Raw genomic sequence first — 24,742 nt, 5'->3', positions numbered from 1 at the left:
TCCCACAGTCTCTTGCTTCAGGTAATTGGGTTGACTAAATCCTAGAGGGATTCTTGGCTTAACACCTACACAGATGCTAGGTACATTTAGGTGCATCTAGTTAGGGAGGCATTGTAGGAGTGAGCACTTTTTATCATGTGTTTTATATACTTGTATGTATTCATGATTATTGCAAGATGGTAGAGCTATACCATCCATTTACTTTCATAGTGCTTCTAATCATTTATCTCTGCTACTATCTAACGGTTGTTGCAGCTCATCTATATTACACTAGAATAACAACTGTTCACTAAATCCTTATTGAAAACGCCCAGCCTGTTTATTCTGTGTTTCTCTCTGAGACAGACTAAGTAAGCACTAGTGACTGAGCGAAAAGTAGGATATTGTTTCCATGTTTTTGAAGGATCAGACTTGTCATGTTCAATGGTTGCCAAGAACTATTCTCTCCCCAGTAAGAGGAGATTCTATTAGTACTGTGAGCTAGCTGATACAGAAGGCCAACATACCCGGTGGGGGTGTACAGAGTCAGTCTGACACCAATCCTACAATGTATGCTGTCAGAACGTGCAGATCCTGTATAATTTTTATAGGAACTACACGACAGGATAGTAGATCTCCTAACTTCATGTAGTCCCTGCCACCTTTGCTTTGCTGTGAGAGGCGCTGAGATTAGGGAAGCTCTGTATCCTGGTAACAGGTGCTGTCAACCATTTCCATAACAATTTTAGAGATGAGTTCCTGTTGTCTCATCATCTCAATGACAGCCCAGCCCCTTCCCTATTTATTGACACCCAGGAAGCCCTTAAAACGTCAAGGAAGAGGAGATTAAGAGAGGACTCAAACACCACTTCTACCAGAAAATGTTGCATAATTTTCCCTTATCCCTGAGTCTTGGTAAGTGGTGGCAGTCCTATTACCCTCATCCTAGGAATCCCGGTGTTGTTCTCCTAGTACTCAAAGAGTGCGAGCAGAAACACACCACCATCCTAGGTCTGTTGCTGCCTTTGTGACTGCTTCATATTCACTAATGGACACTTTCTGGCCTAAACTTACCACAGACAATTCAGTTTTTGAAAAGCATACATTCAAATCCTTCAACTAGCCTTTCTCCTCCAGTGTTTTTTGGAATTCCCAAGCTAAGTCAATCAACATGGATTATTTTTTTGTAAGAGCTGCCCCTCCAGGGTCCAGTTCTTCACACCTGAAGTTTCTGCAAATCACGGAGACTTCAGGGCAAAAAAACAATCAACCTTTGCCACCTCTGTTTATCCTCTGTTGGAAGGTAATTTTAAGGTGGTTTTTACCACATAATTCTGCGCAGAAATGTGCTATCTAAAATAATAAGACACAAGTGTGAAATGCAGGAAGTGGCTCAAGAGTGGCACATTTATTAAAACAATTTAAACAATAAATGTCAAAAACACATTATTATTCGATAATAATACTATGCAGGCTAGCAATTAACAAGTGTCGAAGACACATCACAGATCAGGAACTAAAACATGCAAACTAGTAAGTTCAAAATCACAGCAATACAAAGAAAGAAAGATAGAGAGAGAAAAACTGAACATCAAAGTGCAATGACGCATTACAACCTCAATCAAAAATGCTAAATAAAACGGTTAACCGGGAGCACCATCGACGTGACAAAAGGCACACTGTACGAGGTGGTCAACAAACTGGAGAGTAAGCAGTCCTTTTATACATTTGAAATGAGGAACCGTTGACCACAAGATCTAATTTTGACAGGTGCTTGAACGCAGAACATAACAAAAGTTTGATCTTTTTATCAAAAACACTTTGCATCACCTCTCGGAAGCTTTAAGGTGGAAGCTCCTTATAAGGCTATTGTTTATTTTAAGCCCTGTTGCTATTTTAGTTTCCAAAGGTGCGGAAAATCCCAGTTGGCCCCCACTCCATCAGAAAGACAGTGACCTGAGGTTATTGGCCTTCATAGGAGAGATACATCTGAGGTTACAGGAGGGTGTGACGCCTACTGCCTCTGTAGACGCTCAAGGCAGTGTGGATCATTTTAGCCCAACACTGTCTATGGGCTGGTTGGGTCAATTGAGACTCTCATGCTTCAGATGTAGGTAGAATGGGCTTGGGGCACTATATGGTAAAACTAGATCCTTCTTCACCTCAGGGTCTAAATGCTCTGCGTAGACTGATCTCCCCTGGATAATCCGTAAGAGATGTTAAAAGGAAACATTGAGAGCAACAATGGACAATCATGGATAACTTTTATATCCATTTGACCCCATTGCTCTAAAAGATTGCCTGTTTGATTTTCTTAATGCTAACTCCCTTTAGCAGCCTGCCCCACATTGCTACAATATCTTCTTGACAGGGGTACTTCACACACCTCATTGGGTCTATCTGTTCTAACTATTTGCAGTTCCTTGTCTGAATTTATTTATTTATATAGCCCCTGAATCGACACCCGAAGGGGTATCTCTGCGCTTCGGACAGGCAACAAGAAAAGATGATGAACAGAATCATAAGCAGAGTCAAAATAGGATGGTCTTAAGTTGCTTTCTAAATTGGAGATGGGCAGGGGATTGTCTCAAGTAAATAGGGAGCTGATTCCAGTAAAGAGGGCCAAGGTGGGAGAATGCCTTCCCACCCAGCCTGGCTTTCCTGACTCGGGAGACCACAAGAAGGGATTTGGTTCCTGAGAGGAGGGACCTGGAGGCCGTGTACAGTGTGCAAGATAGGCAGGACCAAGGTTGTATAAAGCTTTATGAATGATACAGCAAACTTTAAAATTAACCCGCTACCATACTGGGAGCCAATGGAGCTGACGGAGAAAAGAGCGGGAAGCAAACCTGGGGGAGGGTGGCGTTCAGAACCAGCCATGCCACAGTGTTCTGGACCACCTTCAATCGACAAAGCGAGGACTCATTGGCTGCAACCAGGAGGCCATTGCATTAGTCCAGATGGCTCAGTATAAGTGCCTGCGTCAGGGTTTTCAGAGTTGAGTCAGGAAGCAGGGGAAAAACTCAGCATAATAGGCCCAGCGTATGAAAGCAGGAGCCTGATCCAGCGGTAATTCCTCAATGCAAAACATAATTTACCTCTAGTTTACCGCTTTAAAGGCGATGGACCTTGGCCACCGTTTTTTATCACCATCAAGAGACTTTACATAAACATGAAAATCAAATGTTAAATATTTAAGTCAATAATGAGGGTTGTGATTAGTTTTAAAGGGTTTTATTTTCAAGTTATAGGTTAAAGATCTCTGACCCTTTATTCCTATTCAAATATCAACAGGGTATAGAATTGAAAAAAAGGAAAAAAAGAATGAATACAGAACATTTTACAAATTGCATACAAGGCACTCCATAACGGTAAAAGGAATGAGGCATAAAAATGTCATTCAGAACTCTTTAAAGAGTTTCAGGAAAAATATAATTCAAGAGTGAGTTTTGCCAGGCTAATCAATGATTAATAATTAGCAAAAATCTCCCATGAAGAGAAATAAATGCATAAGACAAAAAACATCTTTGAAAAAAACCAGTTAGTCAAAGCATAAATTTAGAATTTAGCACCTAAAACTGTCCAGTTCTATCAGCTTGTCCTCTCAGTCTTCGCTCTGCCTGCATCTCTGCTCCTCTGTGTCTGACACAGAGATTGCCCTCCCTTCACAAGACCACAAAAGCTGTTATATGCCAAAAAATCCAGCACCTCCCTAAAATATGTGAACAAGGCCCCTGTTCTCTGTGCCTCCTTGGACGCAATCTCCACCCAGTCTGTACCCGCGACGTTCACGTACCTAACCTGAATGATGTCTAGTCAGATCTCTCCCTTCTCCTCCTAATCAGGCCCCTAGGGGACATTATTTATACCCAAATTCTTGGCTAAAAATATTGCAGTTTTTGTGGAAACTCACACTGTGATTGGTTGACACAGGTGACATAGGGGTCTTAGCATCCTGTTCTCATCGCAAGTCCAACCCATACCGGTTCTAACAATAGGAGCTTAATGCTAAAAACAATATACATAACATGTATCAATAGGATCTCTTGCAACATTTTAAACTACAAAATGTATCAGTCAATTTCTGTCTCGCTTTCACATCGCACACAGGGATGACACTCTTCCACAAACATTGGTACATTGGCATGGTGACAGGAGTGTGCAGATCATTGTGGCCTTGACCTTTATGTCTTCACTTGAGGCACTTGGCAGTTCATGTAGCTGGCTCTGTGCATGCGTCTCCCATTCAGAACACAGCTGACAATTCTCAGCCATGCTGGATTCCTAGTCAGCCATTGTTGTGGGCGCAAATGTATACTAAAGCTAAAACAAATACAAAAGAATATTAATTTATGAAGTGAAGCCCATTATGTTTACCTCCCACCATTCCAATACCCTGTATTAATTTTTTCCTAGCAAAGCTATTAATTTAAAGCTGTTTTTCTATTATTTGTGCACAACGTGCAAAAATGTGCAAGGTACAACATAGCATAAACATGCACTAGTGCAAATTTTCAAAGTGCAAACAGTTAACTCATGCTCATAGCAACATGCTCTAATGTTTTAGATAACTTTTCATGCAAAACACGTTTGCCCCACGTGTAGTGTTGGTGGATGGCTGATTAATTAATACATATTATAAGAAAGATGTGTTATAAACTGAACATGCATTGTTGTTTAAATATGCAACAAAGCCAAGGTGTCTTGAGAAGGGAACAGAGGCATACATTATAACAAGGTCTTTCATGTAGAGGGGAAGATGGGAGGAAATAGAGAGCAAACATTCCTCTGTTATCTCCAAGGCTATAGAGGCGACTGTAAGCCTTCCAAAGGAAATTGAAATCACAAGTTTCTTCTACACAGCAAAATGCCTGTTATTTCAGCACAATTATGTGCTACTTTAAAAGTTCCCCCAAAAATTCTCTAAATTAAATGTACATTCTTTAGTGAGGTTAAATCTAAACTACACATTGTAACCACCTTGGATTAATTAATTGGGAATGGGTTTTAAATGAAAGTATTTTAGACTGAAAGCACTTTGACCAGGCCTCATTTCATGTTTTCACTTGCACCAAAATGTGTGTGCCATTTTAAAAGCAGTCTGTCTGAAACTTAAAAAACAAGGCAATGCTTAAGCTTGGTGAAATCTAGCTTCATCAATTCACCCTTTGATGATAACAAATCATGATACTTCAAATGATTTGTAAATCATCACACTTATTTATTTTCACAGGTGATATTTGATTAATAGCACACTCATTATCGATTCAGTCTAATATACTTTTTTCTACATTATATTATTCATTAGCACACTTATTTCACACAGGTATATAAGAAAAAACTTCTACTAAAATTAGTTATTATTACAAAAGCTGAGCATATAACAATTTCAATCTATTTCTAAGGCAACACAGGTTTTGTCTGTAATCAGATCATATATAGCCAAGCTCAAAAGTTTAGTGCAGACTTATGTGAGTAGCTTCTTGGAACTGTTAGTCTTCTCTAAAATATGTAACTAAAATAATAAAAGGAAAATTCAACCGAACAGTTCTCTTTTCTATTTTCTTTTCTCTTTCATCATTCCATGATTCTTTTCTCCTCAGCTCTTGACAGTTCCCAGTTATTGTTTCAGCATTTCTTGGTTCTTTGTCACCAGCTTGCCATCAGGGTGGCTCATACAGTTCATTCAATGTGGCATTCTGTACTTTTTCCATGCATTTTGAGCACTCAAGTGCTGAAAAACTCTGACAGAGCACCATCAATTTGTTGCACATTTTAAATCCAGGCCTTTCACTTTTATTTTCATTTTGATCAGATTCAGATGTTTTCAAAGGACCAGTGCAGACGTTTTGGATACCCTTTCAGCCAGCTTATCACTATCTCCACTCATAGGCCCACAGCACTACTTCAGAGACTGCACCTGACTCATTCACCCTTCTGACACCACTTTCATCTGAGTCAGGTTCCACTTTTTGCTTTTCCAGTGCCACTTCAGTTTGTTCTAGTGCTGCTGTGCGCTCTAAGTGTTCCCTCACAGCTTGACTGACCCTCTTCTGTGGACCTTTGACCACTGCTGGCATCTCTTCTTGAAGAGGAGCTGTGTCATCAAGGGGACACTGGACCATTCATGTAAGAGAAGCATGCACCCAATTTGGAAGGCCACCAAATTTCACAACAGTCTTTGCCAGGATCATTTGGAACAGGCCTTTCCATTTCACAGCATCTCTCAGCCAAAGTTTTGGCACCATCCTTTATGCAGATCTTGTGTAGCAGCTGAAATCTGGTGAGAAACTGTACGCTCCACATCAGTCATACCTTCACAGCAATGGCAAGTCTTTTCTTCTGTGTTTTTCACAAGTGCATTTGCATGTACATATTCAAGCCACTTCGGTGATGCTGAAACACAGTTGTTTGCAAAGTGAGACTCTGTACTGTCTTTGTGTTGCTTTATTATGCTTGAAACTTCAGGCAGATAGCTACAATCCAATCTTTGTACAGTCTGTGGTTCTGCACATATAATCTTTGAGACCTCATTATGATCTGATTTCAGAGAAACTGGCAAGCTACACCTGGGCATCAGTTTTTGCAATTACACATTTGCTACTATGCATTGTCATTTACGGTATCCTTCTCAGATTCACATGTGAAAATTCCATTTAATACATAGGCTAACAGGACACAATGTTGTGCAACTGAATTAGCATTTCTCTCTCCCATAACAATAGTGACTCCCATTTTAGCAGCTATACCGCATATTATGGTAAGGGAAATCAATTTTTAATTTTGGGCCGAGGTAACTACTGAAAGCCATGACGCTTTGACAAAATAATGTATAGGGAACACATCATGTGCTGTTCTAAATGTGTCATTGTTACCTTTTAAATATGGGCCGTCTGTAAAATGGACATTGTTGGGCTCAATCAGACTTTCATCCTTAAAGTCTGATCTTGGCTTCATTCATATATTCATGACACCTAGACATTCAGGTTCAGTTTCATCACTAGCAATTTCATTTGCTGGCAAATTGCGAAAAACATTTGAATTTAGACATTTCTTGCTCACAATATTTTCACAGAACAACTCCACAAAGGAAGGAACCATTTTAGAAATTGGGAATTTTTTCATTATGTTCTTACTTTTTTTGTGACTGACTTTCACCACAGCTACTAATTTAAGGCAGCTGGACATTTCTGTGACATGGGGTCAAGGGTCATTGGGAAATACATCACATACCTTTGAACACCATGTTTTTGAACAGGCACTGAGAGAGCGCAGCCCCCTTCTCACTGCAAATTGGTGTATTTTCTTTTAAATAAACTTGCATTCCTAGTGCCGGAGCGCAATATTCTTTTTTGTCAACTCTAGGAATGCTTTAGTGCAATTGTTGTCCAATAGAAGTGGATCAGACACATCCTTGTATGTCAGCCTCAGTAAAGGCTTAGCCACTAGGGAAAGGTTTAGTAACCACTCTTTAAAGTAGCCAACCATTCCCCAAAACATCCTGACTTCTTTCTGAATTTGAGGTGGATTCATCTGGTGAATTATTTCCACTCTCTCTGGTGACACCTTTATAGCTCCCTTTCCAATTAGGTGTTCCAGACATTCATTTTCATTTTGACAGTATTCCTGACTATCCTCATGCAATGGCACTGTGACATGAGCTTTGCAAAAATCAATACCAGTGAGCCATTCTTCAGCACATGGAATGTGAAAAAATAAGTTGGCTGGATTTGGTACCACAGGACAATATGGAAAAAGTATGCTACTAATCTCCTGCATTAATCTGTTCTTTTTATTTAGTTTCTGCAAACCTGTGATCAGAAAGTTACACACACTTCTAATCAATTCCATCAAAAATCCTTTACTCCATTTATCTCCAATTATGGGTAAAAGTCTGCAACTGATGATGTTTTTGAATACATGTCATCCGATTCTATTTTGAATAAGACATGTTCTGCATGTTTTATTAATCTGACACCTTTTTCTGTGAACTCATTTCTGTAGAATGAATGTAGTTTTTCAACTGTCATTTCTGAAACCAATGCTACAGCTGTCTCTTGTTGGGCCATTTTAAAATGTACATCCTCATCAGAAATCTGATAATTAACATCATCTGGTGTACAGTAATCTGTGCTGTTTAATGTGCAAAACAATTGTTTTACTGCTAGGCCTGTGTATACAGTAACCTGTTGAAATGGGTTCTGATTTTGTTTCTAGAATGAATTCACACTTGCTCTGGATGACTCATTTAAATTAATTTGAGCATTTTCCATATTTTGTGGGAGCATCTGAGCTTGAAAAAACTCCTGTAATTGGTACCTGTTTCTGAACTGACATTTGTATGTGCTTAACTGGCACATTTTGCACCTGCATTTCTCTCTGTGTTTGCGCATTTTCATTTGCTGCATCGTGTTTAAATTTACATTTCTTCTTCCAATGCTCAAATCTGTTACAAAGATGGAAAAAGGACACATTTTCCAGCAGTGCAACACCCACACCTGAATTTGCACTAACCAAAACACCTTTATTTCCATCCTGTGAAACACCAAATCTTTTACCTCTCTTTGTGAAACATCACCCTGTACCACACTTTTATTCTCTGCAAACAACAGATTCTGAAAACTTTTCAGAGCAAAGCAGCTTTCTTTGCAAACAAACCAATCTTTGCTGTATGTACACACTGATCTGATCAGAGAACATTAAACCAATCACCAACAGTGTCACAAAGACTATCATGCCACTGACATCAGGCCAGTGTTGTGAAAACTCTAGACACACACTGTCACAAAAATTATGAACCAATTCTTTTAGCTCTTGTGTTGTTCTTTTAATCAGTACCCGATTAACATCTTTTGCTGGCACTCTGCCCTTCAGGAAAGTAATCACTGCTAAGTTTTTCTCCATAACAACAGAAAATGATGGTGCATTCATGCAAACCTTTTTCACTGTCTCCTCCCCTGGCCCTTGCACCTTGCACAGCAACATTAGATTCAAAACACAATTCAGTCTGCATGGCAATGTCAAAGAACATTTCCAAATTAATACACAACTCACACAATTTCAACAAATCCATCAACTTGTGGGAACCAAAGCATAAGTTTGTCTCTCAATTTTTGGAATGTGTTCAGAAATGTTGCAAGTTCACGTTTGTTCCGTGGCATATGAACATGCATTTCCCCCCACCTTTTCTCTCAATGAGTAAGCAAAAGCTTCTCCCTCATCATGTTTATTATTTTCCTCAACTAAATCTGGTGGTTTATTTTTCTTATCCAGTTTCCTTGCTAGGTCTGGTGGTTTCATTTTCTTATCCAGTTTCCTTGCTAGGACTGGTGGTTTCTTTTTCTTCTCATGTTTTCTTGCCCATTTGTCTCCTAATTTCTCCAACCCATTGCATTTGAAATTATATTTCATTATTTCTGCAATGTGCAATTGCGTTCCTGAAGAACACATTTTCTCATTTTCTTCATCATCCATATGTACCCTGAAACTTTTCTGAAATGGAAAACTTCCTGAAACATCAATTTCATATTTTGAGCGCAGTCAGTCTATCATGTGTAGTTACTGCACCTGTAGTTGTTTACTTACTCAGGGAAAATGTATTCTCTTCTCTGACACTGGTCCACATTTTCATTATTTAAACAGATGGGACTGTTAATTTCTTCATGTTCAAATTCAAAATTTGAAACATTTAGCTGTCTTTCTTTTTCATGTTCTGGGTTAATTTGTTCCGCCATACTCTCTATCTTTTTAATCACTGCTGCTTCCTCATAGCAGGTTTGCAAAATCTATCTTCAAATATATTCATTGTATCATGGGCTGCAGATGTTGTAAAGACCACTTCTCACCCACCTTTCAATGCTTGGACTGTCTGGGGTCGTTTCTGTTCAATAATCTGTGATTTCCGAGATTCTGAAATAAACTCTGTCTTAATTACTCCTTCTGCAGCTCTTTGAACCTTTTGAGGAGGAACCATGTAGGAGAGTAGGGTCTGCTTTCCTATGGTCACCTCACTTTTTGCTTTTTGCTTCACTGGTTTTCGACTTAATGTGGCTGTGGGCCTGCTAATCAGACCCACAGCCCAGCCGTGCTCTCTCTAAATTCAATACAATGTACTTTAGGTACATTACCAATTGGACATTGGGTCACCTTATGAGCCCCTGTACAGTGTACTATAGGTACCCAGGGCATAGGTACATCCAAGGCCTACCAGGGGCTGTAACATGTATTATGCCACCCCTGGGTGGCCACTCACATTGAAACAACTGGCTTATCACTCAGCTGGGGCAAGGTTGTGTAATCACTCCTTGCTTAGATACAGTATTCCTATATCTAACCTTATATCTAGACACATATACACCTATAAGACACTCCTATGGCAGGCCTGAACAATCCTGGAGGCAGAGTGCTTGGTTTTACGTGAGATGAGGCTTTAGCATGAGCTGAGCCTGTCTACAGCTTTTGGAACCACGTCCTTATAGCTGTTCTAGCATATAGCCATACCATATACTCTTAAGTGCATTGTGAACCTCGCGGTTAAATGCTAACTCTTGTTTGGCTTTATCAAAACATGTTGTGTAAGGTGTCATACGCTTTGGAATACTACCCCCTCGCCAGTTCTGGCGACGGGGGTAGCATTCCACCCTTCCAGAGGGAGAAGACATGTTGTTCCTACTAATCCCGGTTAAAGTTAACCAGAGCCTCAGCATCACAAAATGGATGCTGCTGCCACAAACACAAGTCTGACCTCCTGCTGCTGGGAGTCCTTCCAGCGAGGGAGGCTTGGACAATAGGTTTCCTGTCTTGGGAGGTGCTAGGCTATAGTGTATTGGGGCAGGGAGGTTTGAATGAAATGAGACACTGCCTGGGGCACACAAGGTGTCCCATGGTAACTTGCGTGTGTGTAAAGAGATTGCACATGCCTCCCGTGGGCCTCCTACTTCCTATCTTTTGGTAGTACAGTGTAGCCCCAGCGATTTCCTAGACCCTAGGCCTATCCTTTGTTCGTGACGTGGTTCTTATACCACTATTTTAGTATATGGTTTGACGTGCCCCTAGGGTGCTACTGTGTATTGTGCAACTTATTGTATGATAATTGAGTATCTTGTTATGTGCTTGTGCCTCTGACCTCATAAAGAGTTGAGAGGGGTTGTGTTAGAAATAAATACATATATATTTTATATACAACCTGTGTGGTGTCCTTTCATTTGATATTAAAGGGGTTACATATGGTTAAACAGCTGGCTTCACATGCCCTCTTGAGTTTAGCCTAAGACTGCTTTGTCCATGCTACCACTAGGATAGCTGGTCTATAAGGTTGACTTTACAACCATCACCATAAGGGTTGTTTGGACTGATAGAGGGTGCCCACTAGAATAGTGGACATCACATATCAGGCCAACTTCTCACAAACCATATTAATTTGAACAGTCACAATTTGTCTAGGCTCTTTCTGTGTATCTGCAGTTTGTAATATTTGTACTGAAGCGGTCACATTTGAAGCAGTAACACATGCAGATATCACTGTCAGTGCTGAATCAACAGGTAGTGGGTCAATCTGAACTGTCTGCACAGTTCTCTCAATCTGTGTTTCTCTCTGTTCAACAGAAGCAGTAGCCACTGTAGCACTTACTGGTACAATATTATCAGTATTTTTAGTGAGGACCACATAAGTTGGCGGACACTTAGTTAACAATGCATCCGTTATTTCATCCCCTGAATCATTATTCATTTGAAGCTTTTTATCATCATAAATTCCCTTCTCCTGTGTCTAGTGCTTTACCTTTTTGTCCTCACTTGCTTTGTGTCTTGCTGCTTATTCCCACATGCTTAAAGCCTCAAATTGTGCATCTCTAGATGGTGTCTTTATTTCACATAACACATCCCTTAATTTGTCAATAATTTGCAATTCAAAAGTACAATATTTTGGAAACCTCAAAGGACCCTCTTTTTCAGTAATCTTGCACCATTGGTGAACCCACATACATGAATGGTATAGAGTCAAAATATCGAGTTTTTATTATCGACTAGACATAATATCGACTAGACTGAATATAGACTACCAAATTATCGACTAGAACATTTAAATATCGAATAGAATGGACATAATATCGAATCAAAAATATAGAATGGACATAATATCGACTAGACAGAATGTAGACAACAAAAATATCGAATTTAAGGTAAGTTAATATTAATTTTTAATTTTTGTGTAATATAATTCTGTAGCGGGTTGTGGGTTTATAGGGGAATAGGGTGGGAAGTAATTTAATTATAATTAATCAAATACGGTATTTTATTTATTGGTATTTATTTAAAATTAATTGTCAATTAATTATTAATTGGTAATTAATTAAAATATAATTGGTAATTAGTTTTAATTGATTAATTGATAAATATGTTAATTTTAGTAATTTATTTTCTGTTATGTTATGTTATGTTAAAGTGCATTTTTATAGCGCTCGGCTACTCTAAAAGAGTGTCCCGGCGCTTTCCACAGGCAGCTACAGTGTATAATCAACATAACAAGAAAAACAGAACCCAAAAGAGAAGGAAAAAAGCCCACCTAAACAGAATGATTAAAAAGCCAAGTCTTCAAATTCTTCCTGAATTGAAGCAAGTTGGGAGTGCTACGGAGTACCAGTGGAAGCGAGTTCCACAGCTGGGAGGCCTTGAGGCTGAAAGAGCGCCCCCCAATGCGGGCCTTCCTCACGCGTGGAACCACAACAGTGAAAAGGGATTCCGAACGCAGTGAGCGAGCAGGGCGATAGAAAGCGAATCTTTTCTTCAGATATCCTGCGCCTGAGCCAAACAGAGCCTTGTGCACCAGCGTCAGGGATTTGAAAACAATCCGCTTCCGGATCGGCAGCCAATGGAGCGCCTGCAGCAACCCAGAAGCCCGTGCTCGTCTATGCAGACCAAAGATTGCCCGGGCTGCAGAGTTCTGTGCCACCTGCAAACGCTGAACCAAGTAATCCGGAAGGCCTAAGAAAAGGGCATTGGCATAGTCTAGCCTAGATCCGATGAGCGCCTGCACCGTAATCCGTCTGTGCTCCGCAGACAATAAAGGAAGGAACTTGCGGAGCATTCTGAGGATGCCGAAACAGGTGCCGGACAGGCCAAGGACGTGCGCTCTCAGAGAGAGTTTGTTATCGAGCTTAACACCCAGGTTCTTGGCAACCAAGGAGGATTGTGCCGGAGGACACATGGCGGCCGGCAACCACTGCCGCCACTCGGGATCGAAGGCACAGCCGAAGAATAGAACCTCCGACTTACTGGAGTTGGCCTTCAGACTATTCCGCTGGAACCAGCTGAAGACCCTGTCCAGGCAGTCCCGAATTCTCTACCCATCAAATGTCTGATCTTTTTCACATGTGAAGAGGAGTTGTGTGTCATCGGCGTAGGACACGATCTGGGTTCCGTAAGCCTCAACCGCAGCCGCCAGGGGGGACATAAAGATGTTGAACAATGTCGGGCTCAACACAGAACCCTGTGGAACCCCAACTCCCAATGGCGGCATCTCGGCGGAGCTCTGGGAAACCCAGACCGTCTGGCGGCCGCCCTCCAGAAAAGATGTAAACCATCTGAGCACCGTCCCCCTTAGGCCGATGTCGTAGAGCCTGGCGAGAAGCGCCTCATGGGGGACGGTGTCGAAAGCCGCCGACAGGTCCAACATGACTAGCATGGCCTTGCCACCCACATCCAAGGTCTCCCTGATGATCTCAGAGACCTCCACCAATGCCGTTTCCGTACTAAAATTCGGACGGAAACCGGATTGGGATGGATGGAGCAGATTGTTGGACTCTAGGAAGTTCGACAAGACGCCATGAACATGTTTCTCAGTGATCTTAGCCAAAGCCGGGAGAAGTGAAATTGCGGGTTGTGGGTTTATAGGGGAATAGGGTGGGAAGTAATTTAATTATAATTGATTAAATATGTTATTTTATTTATTGGTATTTATTTAAAATTAATTGTCAATTAATTATTAATTGGTAATTAATTAAAATATAATTGGTAATTAATTTTAATTGATTCATTGATAAATATGTTAATTTTAGTAATTTGTTTTCTGTAGCGGGTTGTGGGTTTATAGGGGAATAGAGTGGGAAGTAATTTAATTATAATTAATTAAATATGTTATTTTATTTATTGGTATTTATTTAGAATTAATTGTTAAGTAATTGTTAATTGGTAATTAATTAAAATATCATTTGTAATTTATTGTAATTGATTAATTGATAATATGTTAGTTTTATTACATTATTTTCTGTAGTGAGTTGTGTGTTTAAAGGGGAATAGCTTGAGAAGTAATTTAATTGTAAGTAATTAAATTTTTTAAATATTTTTATTTGTGTTTAATTTTTAATTATTTTTGTATTGTAAATTAATTTATTGGTAATTGGTAAATAATAAGTATTAGTAGGTAATTTTTATTATTAATTTTTATTTGTAATTTTAATTGATTAATTAATATATTTTATAGAATAGTAAAATATTTTAATTAATTTGTAATTGGTATTAATATTTATGTTATTTATATTTATATATGAAGTATTTACTTTCCCTACTATTGCACTCACTGGAGTGGGAATAGTAATTTTTACCCCTACGCTATCCAACGCTTTCCCTACTGTTGCACTCTCTGGAGTTGGAATAGTAATTTTTATCTCTACGCTATCCAACGCTTTCCCTACTGTTGTGCTCTCTGGAGTTGGAATAGTAATTTTTACCCCTACGCTATCCAACGCTTTCCCTATTGTTGCACTCACTGGAGTGGGAATAGTAATTTTTATCCCTACGCTATCCAACGCTTTCCCTACTGTTGCACTCTCTGGAGTAGGAATAGTAATTATTATCCCTACGCTATCCAACGCTTTCCCTACTGTTGCACTCACTGGAGTGGGAATAGTAATATTTTACCCCTACGCTATCCAACTCTTTCTCTACTGTTGCACTCTCTGGAGTGAGAATAGTTATTTTTACCCCTACGCTATCCAATGCTTTACCTACTGTTGTGCTGTCTAGAGTGGGAATAGTATTTTTACCCCTAGGCTATCCAACACTTTCCCTACTGTTGCTCTCTGTGGAGTTGTAATAGTAATTTTTACCCTCCCACTATCCAACGCTTGCCCTACTCTTGCACTCTCTGGAGTTGGAATAGTAATTTTTACCCCTACGCTATCCAACTCTTTCCCTACTGTTGCACTCACTGGAGTGGGAATAGTAATTTTTACCCCTACGCTATCCAACGCTTTTCCTACTGTTGCACTCACTAATGTGGGAATAGTAATTTTTATCCCTACGCTATCCAACGCTTTCCGTACTGTTGCACTCTCTGGAGTAGGAATAGTAATTTTTATCCCTACGCTATCCAACGCTTTCCCTACTGTTGCACTCACGGGAGTGGGAATAGTAATTTTTACCCCTACGCTATCCAACTCTTTCTCTACTGTTGCACTCTCTGGAGAGGGAATAGTTATTTATACCCCTACGCTATCCAATGCTTTCCCTACTGTTGCACTCTCTGGAGTGGGAATAGTACATTTAACCCTCTCGCTATCCTACAGAAAAAAATATTGTATATGTTTTGTTAATAATATGTGTATATATATATATATATTTTAAAATACATTTTTTTAAAGTTACAATAATTATTTATTAATTTTTAAGTTTAGTTAAGTATTTTAAGTATGTTTAAATTAATTATATTTATTATTATATTCGTTTTAAATTACTTTTAAGATATTTTAAAAATTTGATATTTTGACTGTCTATATTTTTTTCCTATCGATATTTTGGAGTCAATATTTTTATACTTACCTGTTTGTAGATAGGAAGTCGATATTCTGGCATTATATATTTTTACCTCGATATTTTGGCAAGTCGATATTTTGGCTGTCGATATTCTGTCAGTGATCCACATGAATCTTGTCCCAAATTGGTAGACATAAAATGCACAGGTGTTCTTTCAGGAGCATCACCAATTAAAAATGAATTTTTCACTTTACCTCCCAACAAATTCTTTAAACAATTCAATTTCTGCAATATTTTAATGCAATTTCTTTTCTTTAATGCTTTTGTTTAATGCTATAATTTTCAATTTCGGTCAGTTTAACTACTACTATTGACCCTCCCTTCACAATCAGAGCTCACCACACGCCTGTTGTTTTGACCAATGTCAGCGCAGCCTTTTGTGACGTCAGTATCACTTCTGCTACTGACCCTTCCTTTACAAAATCTTACAGCAATATTTTTCTGCGTTTTCTTAATCAAAATTCTGTTAGTAACAACATAAAAACATTTGCTACTCTATCTGCTCCACTAACCAAAGATAGCTTTACTTATTTGCTTAGAAAAATATATACTTCTGTGTCGCTACAAAAGTACCTTTGTTTCACTACAAGTAAAACCCCTGTTTACCCTTCACTTAAGTTAGAGATAGAACCTGTTACTTGGATACCCCTTTCGGGAAGTAGAGTCAGTTACTTTGCAGGTAAAATCCTTATGCTACCATTCACACTCACTTTTATATGATATATGGTTCCTAACGCAACACAGCCAGCCCTGCATAGCTTCTCAGTGTTCTTCCACCAAACGAGTAACCTCCTGCAGTATGACTTCTCTTGCCACCCGCTATTCCATACCCGGGCTTTTTCCAGACAACATAGAACAGGACACTAACTTTTCATTTTAAGAACATATAATCAAAAATCACAAATTCTGTCCTATGAAATTGCCAATTTAATCAATAAAACCATCAAGTCAAAATGAGCAACAGTCAAAACCCTTACTATTTTTAACACTTCAAAAAAAACATACCTTCTATCACATAAACAACATTTCTTCTTCGATAACTTTATTTCGACCGCAAAGGGCCATAAAAGTACAGGTTAAAATACATACAATACATTGCGTTTCATTATTAAATTACACACAAACAATATCACTAACCAACATATTCATATATATATACAGATCTATTTACAGATATAAAACCAATACTACTAAAGTCATATTAAATCATTCTGTTTAGTTATCGGGGGGGTACATTAAAATGCAGTAAATCCATGAATTCCAATTTATTTCATTACGAAAGTTCTACGTTTTAGCCACATTCCGTTTAAAAAACGGGTGGCGGCGAAAACGATAGGGGGGTGAGTGTCACATTTTAGTACTCTGAAGGCATTTTCACATTCTCTATAGCCCAAGTTCCTGCAAATTGGTTTCACCCAGCGATTACGCACCAATTGGTATACTGGACAAAAGAAAAACACATTAATTTCATTTTTCAAAGCGTGACTAAATGCGGGGCATTCAGTATTTTTGTTTGAATCTCATTTGCTTGTAAAGGACCTGAGCGGCAGACTTCCCAATCTAAGTTGCATATACAGCTTCCTTGCCGATGCTGGGTAAATCCGATCAAGGAATTCCTCCGTCTTGTACTCGACTTTTATTTGGAGGAACCGGGATGTCAGCCTACCCACTGATGAACTGGCATGGAGGCTCATTAGGTTATAATACCTATACTGATGTACCAAGTCTGCCCTATGGAGGGCTGGACAAGATACATCGGGTGCTCCCCAAAGTTCTGGTAGGCCAATCCTATCACAAAGATCCTTGATATGGGTTAACCTTGGGATTTTCTTAAATGTAATTGCTGCCCACACCTCCTTAAACTCATTTCGATACAAGGCCAGCTCCGGGACAGACCAAAGTCTTTTCCAGTAAGTGAGTGGCCGTAATGCCACCTTCTCCTCCACAGGGAGTAGCCCTAAGTCGAACACATGGGATCCTTTGCTGATATTATCTTTATTATATATTTCTTTCAGTTTAACTGCATACCTGCATGAGTTCACTGCAGTAGTACCTGAGAGACTGCCCAAGTTTATATTACACTGCTGATACAAGCACCGAGCAAGGTGGGTCTGGTCTGCTTTGTGGTTAGGCGTTTGCAAAGTTTGGTTAAAATTGACATAATGAACGTATGGTGAATACGTACTTCATGTTTTTATGTACTTACTTTTTTTTTTCAAAACCGTATTTATTGAGAGTTCAAGCAAGTATCAATACAGCTCTCCACAGTCAGGAGGAGACTGTCAACAGTGTGCAGGTAATGGCATGGCAGTGAACCCAGATTTTAGAAAACAAACCCCATCCCACCCCCATCCCACCCATCCCCAAAAATACCCTCCAACACCCTTCCCCAACTACCCACCCCATATCCCACCCTAGCCCAGTGCACGTGTTCACAGAGTAGCAACATTAGATGGAAAGCAATGGAGGTGTCAGCTAACAACCTAAGGTACAGGGTCCACATCAGGAGGCAGCACATCATCAATGTCAATCGGGGGGTCAAGAGGAAGCCCCCTGTAGTCCGCCCACCGTTTCCAAATTTTGTAATGCTTTCGGGGACACCCCCTGGCTTCAAAGACAGGCAGTTCCAGCCCCATGAGAAAGTCCAATCCCGCCTTCCATGCGCCGAGTGGGGGGGGGGGCACGTTCACTTTTCCAGGCCTGAGCCAGATCTCGCTTGGCCACCACCAGCCCCAATAGCAAAAGATGTCGCTTGTAGATGTTGCCCCCAACGTTCTCCAGGACATGAAGGAGGCCCTATCTAGGGGTACGGGGAAGGTCCCACCCCAACACTTCTGACAGGCAGTCCCAGACCCCAGCCCAGAATCTGGTCAATCTCCCACAAGACCACACTGTGTGGAAGAGCGTCCCCCTTTCAGTACCACACCTCAGGCACTCCGGAGCGGCTATAAGGCCCGCTCGTCACAGTCGTTCTCTAGTATAATATGCCCTGTGAAGGTATTTGAATTGAATAAATCTAAGACGGACGGCTATAGCAGCCCCACGGGGGGATTCAAGGGCCTCACGCCAGTCATCCTCATCCAAGGGGCCAACATCAGTCTCCCAGGAGGCCTTCAATGTTAAGAGGGAAGGGGAGCAGTGCGTAACCAGGGAGCGGTATATCTGAGAGACCTTCTTATCGCCCAGGTCCCCCATAAAGAGTTTTGCTTCAATGGGACTAAAGTCGGGGAGTTGATCTAAGCCTACCAGGCTAGGGCCGAGGGCATGAGGTACTTACTTTTTAAATACATAGATTGCCGGTGACAAGGAGCCTTTATCTCGCAGGACGAAAGTCGCTTTTAAGACATAGGAGGTACTTACCCCGAGAAGTTATGTCTAGAAAGTAGTTACTAAGGTATGCTTGCATTAACACGTTGATCCTAGACAGCTCTATATATGGTGTTTATATTGCTCCCCTTAGTGGACTTTCTGCCTGGATGAAGGGTCTATCTCTCATTTCCACCTCCTGGGTTATTATGTAGGCGGTTATTTTGCCTCCGCAATGAATTTTTCCTTTTAAATTATCACTAGGCATTTATGTTCAATTGGAATGGTATATTATACAAATAAGCCTATGTGTGTAATGAAAGCACTACAAAATATGCTGCTATTTTAACTAGGAACATTGTTGTATTTCCTGCTGTTATTTATTATATTTTGTCTTATATTTAATACTCGGACAATGTCTTTAGGTCTGTTAAATGTTATAAAAATGTGTAGTTTGTGGTATATTCTTATGTTGTTTTTTTTAATACTGTTGAACAAAACTGGTGGCAATGTGATAATGTAATTATGAGATATGCTGTGCAGGGCTTTCACTGTATACATATTGAAGAGCCTTTTTAAAAAATATTTTTTAAATTTCAGAAATCTTCTGGGAAGACATTACATTGTATTCCTGATGAAGGTGGTGTAACTAGCTTGATCCACCGAAACGCGTCGCATAAGAGAAAGGAGGATTGTGTCATAAATTCATTGGAGAATAATTCTGACGTTTCGCTGAATTAATTCTGTCTGTCTTATTTTTAATGTCTATTCCCTTCTTTTAAAATTTATTTTAATGGAAATACCTTTTTTTTTAAAATTTTTGAAAACCTTTATTGTGCTTAAAACATGATACAAATACGGGCCTACAACCAGCAGGCCGGCCACGATACTTTGAAGCACATGTGCCAACATTACGTGTCCCCAGCGCCAACAGACAATACAGCTAAAATTAACAGCAGTTATACTGAGTGGAGACGTGCCGCCAGGGAGAAGGAGCATTGTAGGTTAATTTTAAAAGTTTTTATCTGAAAATAATGCAATGAAGAATAGAATCAAGGAGAACTGAGTCCGTACATTCGCTTCACAGCATGGGCAGGCAGCATCAAGAGAACCAACAGTTAGAGAGAATCCACCAGTCAGGATGGTAAGATTGCACAAGTCAACAGCGTAAACAGTTCGCGTCCACATACCACCCACAGCGCCACCCGACCCCTACCGAACCCCGGTCCCTCAGACCCAGAAAGAAAGAGAAAATTATAAAAAGGAATACATAGGCACCATAGAAACCAAAGAAAAATGAAATATAACCCCCCACCCTACACACATGCAGAGGCTACGGCCTGCCCCCCCCCCCCCCCAGCAGAGTGCTTGTCACCCCAAAAACCCGAAATTTAGGAAGTAAAGAAAGAGAAGAAAGAGAAAGAAAGAAAACAAAGGAAAACAGTCACTAGTGATAAGGGGAGCAAGGAAAAACAGTCCCAGATCTCCCCCTGAAGGAGGTGAGGAGGAGCCAATACAATCCCAAAACTCCCGGACTCCCATCAATTAGCGAATTCCACTCCGTTAAAAGCTAAGGGGACTAGGGGCACCAACACAAGATATGAGCAGCTCCAACGCACAGGCAAAGGTATCAGGATGAACGAGGAGTGAAGAAATGCGAGGAGCTGTGGCGGCGATGCACGCCAAAAAGGCGCCGCGTTCCCAAAGCACATTAAGCAGGCCAACACAAGTTGAAACCCGGACCCCCCAGATACTACCTAAGTCGCGAGCGACCAGTACACCACGGTACCCACCCAAAACCCTGCCCCAGCCAGAGCTACAACTAAGATGGCCGCCTCGGACAGAGCAAAGACAAAGAGTGAAAATGGACGCCACCCGTCACTGGCAACCCCCCGTCCCAGTAATCAATATCGGCAAGTCAGACACCCCAAAAAATCAACAGGGCCGATGGCCCACTAGGTTTCAGGATAGCCAATTGAGGCTCCGACTGTACCGTGGACGAGAATATAGTAATACTGAGGAGGCGCCAAAAGCGAAAGCCAAGCGCTATTCAAGAGCTCCCAACCAGCCGATAAATTCAATTTACACTCTGCGTGCGGTGCACATACACCCCCACCCGGCATTTCGAACCCGACCCCCAACAGGTAGGAGAACAATTCAGCAAGCAAGCAGGTTAGCCCTGACCCGATTTCGGATGCCCTGCAGTCCCCAACCCTCTGCGAGTGTCGATCCCCTCAGCAACAAAGGAACAAGATGGAGGCAGAGAGGAGGGGGGAGACCCACAATCACAAAATGGATGACACCACCTATCCAATACCGCTCTGGTCACAATACAGAGAGCCCCAAAAGTACTCCGAAAGACCAAACACTGCAGGGGAAAAGGCAAAGGTGTAAATGCACGAGTCTGCAAGGGGGCCAGGAGTGAAGTAGCCTGCGGTCCCGCCTCCGGTGTGAGCGGCGACCGTGTTGGAACAGTAGCCGAGTGTGGAAACAATGTATCCCCGGCAGAGTCAGTAAGCGATTGTCCGTAAGCTCCAAGCGTGGCAGGGCAGAACACAGTCTCACTTGAAACATTCCGCAACACAATATCCTCTGCAGGAGCCGTCAGGGGAGCGCCCAGGTGTTGCAGAGAGCAGTCCCTCCGAATCTGTGCCACGTCCAGGGCGATGTCGTCGAGCTTATCCCAGAGCTCCCGGGAGTCGCGCCGTAGCGTCGCCCGTAGGTCACGTAGGGCAAACAGGACATCTCCGTAGGACAGGGTCGTCGGTGTGCCCCCCTCACCCCCAATATCCGAAGGTGCAGGCAATTCGGCCACCGGCGCGGCCATGGCGTCAGAGGCAAGGGGCAATGGCGGACAGTCGTCTCCGCACCTCGGGACAGCAAGGATTCCGCTTCGTCCCCCACCGCCACCAACCAGTAAGGAGCGTCGCCAGTGAGGAGCCCACGACTGCAACTCCAAGCGGTGTGGACGAATGTGCAGGCATCAAGGTGCGGGCGAGTCCCGCAATGGAGCCAAGACGCCCCCGTCCAACACAGGACAACAGAGCCGGAGTGCCGTGCAATCTTCCCGGCAGACGCTAAGCAAACACGATGGTCCGCACTCCGCAGCACCCGGAATGCTGAAAGCCACGTTCCAGGGAGAGCAGCTCCCGCCAGGGTGGTAGCGTTCCACTGGTAAATTGCTCGCCCCCACTCCGCCGAGGTCCAGCATCAAGCAGCGAGGAGCGCCGGGGCAATGGCGTCGGGACCGGCACCGGGGTCTCTCAGCCGTCCAGTCGAGCCGAGGGTCCGGAGAAACACGGGCGAGATCAGCGCGTCGCCCCCGTCAGAGCAGCCGATAAAACAAACAGGATAGCAGGCAGGATAGGTCGACGGGGCGCAAGAACTGGCGGAGCCGGGAGCTTACACGTCCGCTCCGGTCGCCATCTTGGCTCCTCCCCCGGAAATATCTTTTTAATTGTGTATTGTGTGATGAATAAACTGTTCAGTATTTTTCATAATTTTGTATGTGTTTACATTTTGCCTCACTAGTACAGCATTTTGTTAAGTGTCTATTTTTGTCAATGTGTCTTTGAGAATATCTGTTTCAATAATAAGGTGTCCCAAAGGGAATATTTGCTTGACTAAAAGTCCTCTGTGGTACTCCATCCCTTTGGGTTGTGGGGTCCCTCTCTCTTATTAGAGTTCATCATCATCATCAAATTAACTTTATTTCGGTTTGTTTAAGAACCATAAAAGTACATCAAGTAGTGAAAAATACATTTACAATAATAAAATAATACACAATTAAATCTCATTTTGAATAAAAGCAGTTAATATGTGGTTTTTAGGGAGTTGGAAAAAAAAAACAATAAAGCAAGAGAATGCATTGATTAAGTATTCAAAACACAGTAAAAGCATAGTCTTACTGAATTAAAGTAGCTTAATTCTACTGGATCAATCTCCGTCTATTTAACCACATTGAAAACAAGAATTTAGAAATAGCAGTAACTATTAGTGTATTAGTATCGGATTTTAAAATTCTAAAAAACTCTACATAGTTCCTGACTCCTAGGTTCACACATAGCTGTATAATCCATTTTTTCCTGCTAGCAGAATAAGCAGGACAAAACAGTATCACATGGATTAGGGATTCATTTGGATCATTGCAGCCTGGGCAAGGGTGAGCTGGACCCGCTTTCCATTTATTAGTGTAAGAATGGAGGGGTAGTGTGCCATATCTAAACTGTAAATACAGTTTTTTTGCTAAAACAGGTTCTATAATGTCTAATTCCTTCTCAAAGCTGTAGGTAATTTTAAAATCCAGAAAGCTGTCAGTGAGACTAGAAGACCTGGCTGATCGAAGGACCTCTTCTAAGTTGTGATATTTTATAGTCTCAGCCAGAGTTTTCTTTGAGATAGATTTGCATGTGTCCTCCGGGTTGGACCAGAGGTTCTCCATGCGAATCCTAGACGCCTGCTCCCTTATAAAGGATAACCACTTTATCCTCCCTACACTCGGGCGAGCCATCACAGTCTTCAATTCCTCTCTATAGCACGCAAGCTCCGGGACGCTCCACAGTCTGCGCCAATAAAGGAGCGGGCGTGAAGCAATAGCTTCTGCAATGGGTCTCAAGTTTAAATCCAACCTTAGAGGAACAAGAGGAGTGTTTTTTGGTAAGGAGAGCAGATGCCTAATAAAATTATTCTCTGTTATACTAATCTCACTCGCTGGACAGTGGCCCCAGAGTTCAGCTCCGTAAAGGGTAGCTGATCTGGTTTGGACTTTATATATTTCCAGTGGAACACTGACTACTTTATGGACACAAGACTTCTGCACCTTGAGAATCCCACCCGTGGACTGTGAAAGGGCTAAATTAGCCTTGGTCATTTGAGTTACCCAACTCATTTTGTCGTTTAAAGTCAGACCTAAGTAGGTGAAATTATTTACCCTTTCCAGTGGTCTTCCATCCATTAACGGGCGTGGGCAATTTATTGTATTGGCATTAAACACCATATACTTTGTTTTGTCTATATTAATCACCAAATTCCTGTTCCTACAGAATTTGGTGAATTGGTCTAACACCCGCTGCATCCCCATAGGTGTTTTAGAAAGGAGCAGGGTGTCATCCGCAAACATAAGTGCAGGGAATTTACCACCAGCTTGATTAGGAGCGTCAATGTTATGAACACTGTTTAGGTCGTCAACAAGGCCATTTAAAAAAAGGGAAAATAAGGTAGGGGCAAGTACGCATCCCTGCCTAACTCCCTTCTCAACAGGGAATGCTCTCGTCAGCTGGCCATATTTGCCATAACGTACCTTAGCATAGGTTCCTTCGTGGAGTCTTTTAAATTGGTGACATAAGTAGGGTGGGATGCCCATTGTTGTTAATATACTCCACAGTTGGTTCCTGTCCACCATGTCAAATGCGGATTTAAGGTCCACAAATGTCAGGTAAAGACTACCCCCTTCCATGACCACATGCTTCCAGTATAATACCTGGAGCCGTAATAGTTGGTCGATGGTGGATGTTTTGGCACGGAACCCTGCTTGCAGATGGGAGAGGATATTGTTCTCACTAATCCAATCTTGCAAGCGCTGCAAAAGTAGTTTGGCGTAGATTTTTTGGGTGACATCAATAAGACTGATTGGCCTATAATTTGATGG

This window comes from Lissotriton vulgaris, chromosome 6, assembly GCF_964263255.1.
Source record: "Lissotriton vulgaris chromosome 6, aLisVul1.2, whole genome shotgun sequence".
Classification (NCBI taxonomy): Eukaryota; Metazoa; Chordata; class Amphibia; order Caudata; family Salamandridae; genus Lissotriton; species Lissotriton vulgaris.
Note: the sequence above shows the minus strand (reverse complement) of the source record.